Source organism: Athene cunicularia, assembly GCF_003259725.1.
Source record: "Athene cunicularia isolate RWA chromosome 1 unlocalized genomic scaffold, athCun1 chr1_part1, whole genome shotgun sequence".
Classification (NCBI taxonomy): domain Eukaryota; kingdom Metazoa; phylum Chordata; class Aves; order Strigiformes; family Strigidae; genus Athene; species Athene cunicularia.
Window position 1 is genome coordinate 125,725,714 of NW_020799091.1, and position 8,017 is coordinate 125,733,730.

Here is an 8,017-nt window from a genome sequence, read left to right on the forward strand (position 1 = left end):
TTTAAACACCCTCCCACACACTCTGTCCCCAAACCAACAAAACCAAGCAAAAAGCTCACAACTTTTCAATGTACGTTTCACTCCAGGCTCTTCACAAAAAAGTTTTTGTGGGCTCAAAGAGGGCTCATTCTCCTGCACAACCTCAATGCTATTTTGCACCTTTGCTCTTCAGAGTTTTTCGTATATAAAGTGGGTCCACTGGGCAATTGCTTCCGTTCCAGGAATAAAGGACTCATCTGGATGTTTTGAGTAATACTGGCATGGATAAAGCTGCAAACTATTTCAATTAGATTTAACAGAGAGGTTCCAACTAAAGATATCTAGGTGACCACAGAAAGCAGGCACATTTTCTTAACACTTTCAAAGAGGAAATTTAAAAGCAAGATCGATGTATGCTAGACAGCGGAAAATGGAACCACTAGGTGCAAATCCATAGGAAACCAGAATTCATTAATTCTACAGCTTTAGGAATTACTTATTTAGGTCAGGAGAATTACTGTTCATGAGCTATTCAGGGGTAAATATGCAGTTCTGAAAATACTAAAAAAGCAAGTAAGACTACTGTAGAAATTTAGCACGGACAAAGGAGCAGAAACTAGAACCAGATCTCCAAGTTATTATTTTGCAGAGGTCTGAAAGGAATGGGTAAAGGGAAGGGACAGACCGATACCACGACTCTGCAAGTCTTACTTCATTAGAAAATCATTCTGTAAAATTAAAATGCCTTACCTCCATCTTCTTTTTCTATCACTGTCTGAAATCACCTCCCTATTGCCACTTGAGACTGACTTGGCAAGAATATCCTGAAGTGAAACTAAAAGAAGGAGATCTCCAATGTATATCCTTAGCAAGGGATAGCTCAGTTAATTTTTTCAAGCTAAGAAACACAGGGTCTTCCCATCCCCGCCCAGAATAAAACTGAAAAACCACAGACAAAGCAAGTAAGAATGGCCTCTTGAGACAATTTACAGGTGGGATTCTCTGTAACTTGCCAACCACAGCAAGTATAAAACACGACCTCGACAGACACCACTACTTCAGATCATGACCCAAATCATCAGCTGTTGAGACTGAGCATCACTTTTGTTCAGACAAAAACCCAAGAAGTCTGCAGCCCTCCCCCACTTTCATTTAAAACAAACACAGACACCAACTAAGTACCCAACAGCTGCCTCCAACAGAAGTTTTCAACTTGAGCCATGGAGAGCAAGACAGAAGAAAGAGTGTGCAAGTGTTATGGGCACCATTGGTTAGAGGCTCAAGGGCAGAGTTGCAGCCCCTAGCTAATAACACAGAGCAAGGAAATTGCAACTCAGAAGTACAGAGCACACTCATGCTGACTGAATACAGACAAACACTATATTAAATAGAAATCATCACCACTTTTTTATATTTTGAATCCAAATGGTAACTGCTGGAGTTGTAACTAAAGACACACGGCGATGACACACCAATGGTCACGTAGGCAAGATGTGACTATGAATATTGACTTTTTTAGTTTTATGCATTCTTCTGAGAGTTTCTTAGGTTCTGAAGAAAGTTAAAGGTATTACAGAATCACAGAGTGGCTGAGGTTGAAGGGACCTCTGGAGGTCATATGGTTCAACCCCTCCCTGCTCAAGCAGGGCCACCTAAAGCCAGTTACCCAAGACCATGTTCAGATGGTTTTTGAGTACCTCCAACGATGGAGACTCCACAACCTCCCTGTGCAAACTGTACCAATGCTTGGTCACCCTCACAGTAAGAAAGTGTTTCCTTATGTTCAGATGGAGCCTCTCACATTCCAGTTTGTGCCCATTGCCTCTGGTCACCACTGAAAAGAGCCTGGCTCCATCCTCTTTGCACCCTTCCTTCAGGTGTTTATATACATTAATAAGATACCCACCTCGAGCCATCTCTGCTCCAGGCTGAACAGTCCCATCTCCTTCCACCTTTCCTAAGATGAGAGATGCTCCAGTCTCTTCATCATCTTTGTGGCCCTTCATTGGATTCTCTCCAGTATGTCCATCTCTCTCTTGTACTGGGGAACCCCAACCTGGCCACAGGACTCCAGGTGTGGCCTCACTAGTGCCAAGTACAGTGGAAGGATCACCTCCCCTGACCTGCTGGCAACACTGTCTAACACAGCCCAGGATACCATTCACCACCTTTGCCACAACGGCACATTGTTGGTTCATATTCAACTTGGTGTCCAACAGGACCCTCAGGTCCTTTTCTGTCAAGCTGCTTCCCAGTTGGGTGGCCCCCAGCATGCATTGGTTTATGCGGTTGTTCCTCCCCAGGTGCAGGACTCTGCACTTGCTCTCACTGAACCACACGATGTCAGCCCATTTCTCCAGCCTGTCGAGGTCCCTCCTGGCGGTAGCATGATGCTCTGGTGTATTCATCATTCCTCCCACTTTGGTGTCATCAGCAAATCTGCTGACAGTCCACTCTGTCCCATCATTCAGATATTAAACAGGACTGGACCCAGAAATAACCCCCTGGGGTACACTGCTAGTTACTGACCTCCTACTAGACTTTGTGCCACTGACCACCACCCTCTGGGCCCACGCATTCAACCTAACTCTCCTTACATTGAGATGCAAGCTACAGAGTTCCAAAAGAAAACTAGTAGTTGAAATCTGATGCACTGTAAAATACAATTTTTTGCTTGTATTATTTTATCAAATCTGAATGCTAACAGTCAACAACTTACACTGCAACGTATGCTAGACTAGTTACCTAACTTTTTAGTTAACAAATTGCCCTTATAGCAATAATTGGAAAATCTGTAAGATGGTTACCCTTCCCTACTGTCCTATCTGCTCCAAAACAACACTTGAGAGATGTAGCTTCTCCCCCACTTCACTGGCATTCACACAGGAAGCCAAACAAGAACATTACTTCAACTTAAAATTTACTCTGCAAAAGGTTTGCAAAGACACCCCCCACTCCCAAACAAGGACACTGAAACTGCTTATGTTGGTACAAGAGTGCTTCTTGCGGTGGCAGCACTGGCTTAATAATTGTGGAACTATGACCCAAGACGATGCCAAAACTAGTTAAACTTCTCCAATTACATAGAAAGTCTCAAAATTTACAACAAGCAAGAGACTTATGTAGAAGAATCAAGTGGTTAAACTACAGATACCTAATATTTAAACAGCATCTCTGAATATTATGGATCCTCCAGCAGTGAAAAAGTAGTGTTCCTTCTCTTGTTGCTGATGTGGAGGTGCTGAAGTGCTAAGGCATGGACCTCTGGCCCAAGCCAGAGTTGACCTATAGATGAATCCTGTATATTTTATAACTGAAAGCCACTGTGCTAGTAGGTATTGTACTAAGTTATAACAATGCACTTATGCTGATGTAAAAAGTGATAAAGCATTAAAGTACTGAAGCCTGAACAACAGGCCCCAAGCCGAAGCTGCTTAGTGTGAAATCATTAATAAAGTATGTAAACTCATTAGTGAAAGATGCAGCTTAGAAGAAAGATGCAGCTTAGACAAAATAGAATCAGTAGTGAGGAGAGAATGTATCCAGCTTCCCTTGTTCAGCCTTGTTCAAGGCTGAGAACCCAAGTATCTGGCCTTGTTAGAAACTCCCTTGGTTTCCCCCCCCCCCGCCAAGCCCTGGCCAGGCTTTGGGTGGAATCCAACAGGAGAATGAAACCAGAAATTTTTTGCTCAAAACAAAGGTGCCAGCTATTCTGGCCTGTCGATCTCTGGTAGATAAGGCTGGGCCCGTTAGCAGCGACTTTGGCAGCCTCACCTATGGGTGGACGCACCGTGTAGGGCTTCCCACTTGCCGGGACAGGCTCTCCAAACCCTCGCTGTGACCGGGGCTCCCCAGCCACTGTGGACCTGGATGATGATAATATATGCAAGTGGTGATGTATTTTTCTTATTCTCCATTCTCTCTCTCGTGTAGTAATGACTTAATGCATTACTCTGGTTTTTGCTGTTTGCTGCTTTAAGTGCACTATTCTGCTTTTTCTTACTGCATGCTTTCTGTATTACACTCTTATCACTAGTAAAATACACCTGCTTTTTTCAGTCTGGTGTCTGAGTTTAATTGGTATCCTTAAGCAGCAGAACAGGTGCGTGGTGTTGGGATAGCACCATTTTATTATTGTAGTAAATGAGTAAGAAGAGCTGTAGTATGGAGCAAAAGGCAATTTCCAGCCCATCCAGGATTTGCGTTCAATTTCTAGCTAACTTCACTGATGCATGAAAGCAGAGCAGAGTCCAACTTCAATGGTTGAAGGCTGTCATGAATTAAGTGTCCCTTAAGCCAACCCCTCATTAGACTACAGATGCAGGCAGGCACCACAAACGGACAACACTATTTTCACTTTAAGTTTCAGTTAGTTTAAACTTCAGTTACTTGAAGAAGAAACAAAACTTCAAAGAGTTAAGCTCTCCTCTTCCATAATACACTTACACTGCTTTTAATAGTGTCAGCCGCCTAAATAACAGTGTTTTCAATAATTTTCTCACGGCGCTGCCCACCACAGCAATGAGTTTCACATCGCAAGACCTGAGAAACCTTCATTTAGACCTGAAAGTTAAGAGCCATACCCCGATTCATTCCAGCCTCAATAGAGATGGACCACAAAGAACTCATTTCTGTATTAGAGTACTGGCATGATTGAGATGTGCTTTTAGATGGCATTGATCTGATTTCATGGTCTTCATCTCAGTCAATTAACCTGACAGAAGTTCAGGTGACTGGGTGAGAAAGGCACTTGTTAACAGGAAGCATGAAACATATTTAACAGTCTGCTATGTTCTTCTTATCTGAATCACAATGGCACACGGCGTGGCTGATGTAAGAGATTGCTATCATATGTCATGGTTGCAAAAGTAACTCATTCACCTTCAAAGACTAATGCCATAGCTTTTCATACAGGAAACAAATTTAGTTCACACACAATTTGTCAGTCCTGTGCACATAGCAGATTCACTTTCATGCTTATTCAGAGCATGACAACAGTGCTACACTTGTAAGGTCAAACCAAAGTACACATTGGACACATGATACGCACATATAAAAGCTGGAATTGTATTTTAACCCGCAAGTTAGGTTAGCATTATATAAACTGGGCACTGCACAAGGTTTCTTAATCAGGGAGTTGTGACCTTTATGTATATTACTGCGATCTGAAACAAAGAAAAGCTTACTGTTCAAGCATTCAATCTGAGATGTTTTCACTTGACTTTCCAGAACACACACACCACTCGCATTGCGACTGATACCCTTCAGAACAGGAAAATGTCTTCCCAAGGGACTCAACTAGAATAAAGGAGTCACAAACATGTTGGAGATGAAGAATGCTAGCACAGGAACTAAGTTATAAAGTGACTGGCAACGCAAAGGGTGAGCAGTCCTTCAGGCTGGAGACAAGTATAATGCTTCTTCAGAGGCCTGAGAATTGACTCGTTATGAAATGATTAGGAACATTAAAGCTGTCAGATGCTATGCTATGCATGCACGTTTTGCGTATCCATTTTCATTTAAAAACCTGGTTTGTACACACAGCTAGACACACGTCTCCTCTAGCATTTTAATAATCAGGGGCAGCGTTCAATATTGTTATTTAATTGAAAACTGTCTCAGCTGAAACACTGTGCCGTGACACTTACTCACTATCCTTTGAAATGGCATAGACTTCATGATATTTTTTACAAGTTCCTATGATGCAAGCAACTATGATACATTGAGAATCCCTTCATATCAAATGCTATGCTACTTATATCTCCCGCCAGTCACATGTCATTTACAAAGTTATTTTTAAGACCATCTTGGATCCAAACACTTATTACAAAAACACAACAGTACAAAACTTAAACAACAGAATGGCTCTTGTCAAATCCAGCACACCCCAGCTCTTGACTTCCTTATGCATTTATTTCTTTCTTCTACCCTGTAGAGTACCCAACCTCAATCCATACATTGTATTAATTCACATCCAAACTGGATATGATTGGTTACAAATTCACACACCTTATGCCAATGCACTTTGTAAATTAAAAGCATGTTGAATATTTGGAATGTGCTATTCCTAATCTCTTTGTTGCCTAATTTGTTATACTTCAGTACCTGGAAGCCAGAGGTGTTCTTACGATTTCAGCGTACAGGGGGGAAAAAGCCACCACTAAAACAACCCACATAAAAGCAGCTCTTTAATTCCTCCCTTTAAAAAAGTCAGAAGCATCTTCTACGTTCCCCCAAGAAGAGACAAGATGAAAAGCAGCTGGAGTAGCACGGCCAAAAGCGTCAGCAGAACACGTTCCCTGAATTTTTGTCTTCTTGTTCAGAAAGTGTCTTTGGAGTTTCAGGCTACAACTAACTTCAGCTACAAACGTCGAGTCCATGATGTGCACAGCAGGCACGTGCCAGGCACACATCAGAGCGCCACTCGAGTGACAGTCACTGGCCTGTCCCCGGTCAGCTCCTGGGAACACTACTTGGAAAACCAGGAATCAAAGCAGCAAAGCCACTACCAAGCACTTACATTCTAATTATCTCTTGGCAGCTGTCAGACTCCTCCATGACCCACCACCATTTTTCATCTACTCCGTTAAAATCTTCCCATTTATCTGTAACCTAAGGGAATAAGTCTCTAAGGGAATAAACAATATCCAAATTCTTCAAAGTTTGTAATGTTCTCATACTGCTTCAAATACCTGATATGTTAATTTGAATAGATGCATCTTAAAATCATGCTCACAACATGAGCATTTTCTAAGCGTACTTCCCATTCAGTGACAGGTGTATTTTCAGCTGTCAAAATTATTTCACCCCGAAACATACCTATGAATTATTATTGCATTAATTGAAAGACAAAATTAAAATTCTAAATCCTAATAATAATAACTGTTCCCCCATAGGCAGTTTCCTCCTTCCTATTTGTCTGATTACTGCACATTTACCAGTGGCCAGTGATACTCTGCAGTTTAAGTGCTGTGTAACGTAATCACATAAATAAGATTGTCCCAGTGGATTGTATATGAAAAAGCAAACCTAAAATAGTGCTTCCAAAGCAAGCTATTACATTACCTGACTTCTGAATGCTTAACAGTGCTATCATTATCTTTGCTATAAGTATTTAATAATCATACGTCTGGGTGGAGTCTAATAGAAGGCCACACTATGATGTGAAAAGCAAAAATAAAGATGTGTGATTTTCTATGTCTGTGTGGCCAATGACTCAACACATCACTATTCCCTTTTTCTTTGCCTTACTTCCACCTTTACAAACTTCCCTGGACAAACGGTGTGCTACGGCTGCGTCCAGCCGCGTCTATGCTGACGGACTCGGTTCACCTGTGCCACCTGTCACAAGGAGCTGGATTCTAGGCGCCCCAACCTTCACATGAGCAATAATTGTGATCTTCTGCACTTGTCAGATGTTGATTTCCATGAAACTAAAAGGCTTCAAAGTCTTGAAGACCTCTGTCGCTGGTGAATGTGCTTGAAATCAGACAGAGAGCTAAAATTACTAGGTGGAGAAGGAATAGACTGCATCCAGAAGCCTTCTTTACTTAGATCAAGCTGAAAACACACCCAACAAGAAAAGTTAGTTTCCAGGGGCCGAATTCTAAATAAAAAAGCTGAACTTTTACACTGTGCTCTGAAGCTGACCAGCTTTCAGGCTGAGATGTTGCCCAAGAGCACACAGAGGTGATGCACAGCACATTCGCTATCCTGGACTGTGCTGAAAAGATGTTACGGTTGGGGAAACAGTGCCCACGTTTTCCCCTTTCCGAAGTTTAACTTCCTCCACAGCGATTTACAGTCAATTGCCCCAAGATCATCAAGATTTCAACATGACCCGAACACCCCAATCTCCAAAGCCCAGGTGTTTTCATCTTGGCGCTGTCCCCGACCCCACGCACCGGCACGCCGAGCCCTCACCCACGCGGGGCAGGGTGGCGGCCGCCCCTCACCACCGAAATATAAAACTTGCCCGGTGCCCGCCGCGGCACCCGAGGGGCGGTCAGCGGCCGCCCCACAAAGGGCCGCCCGTACT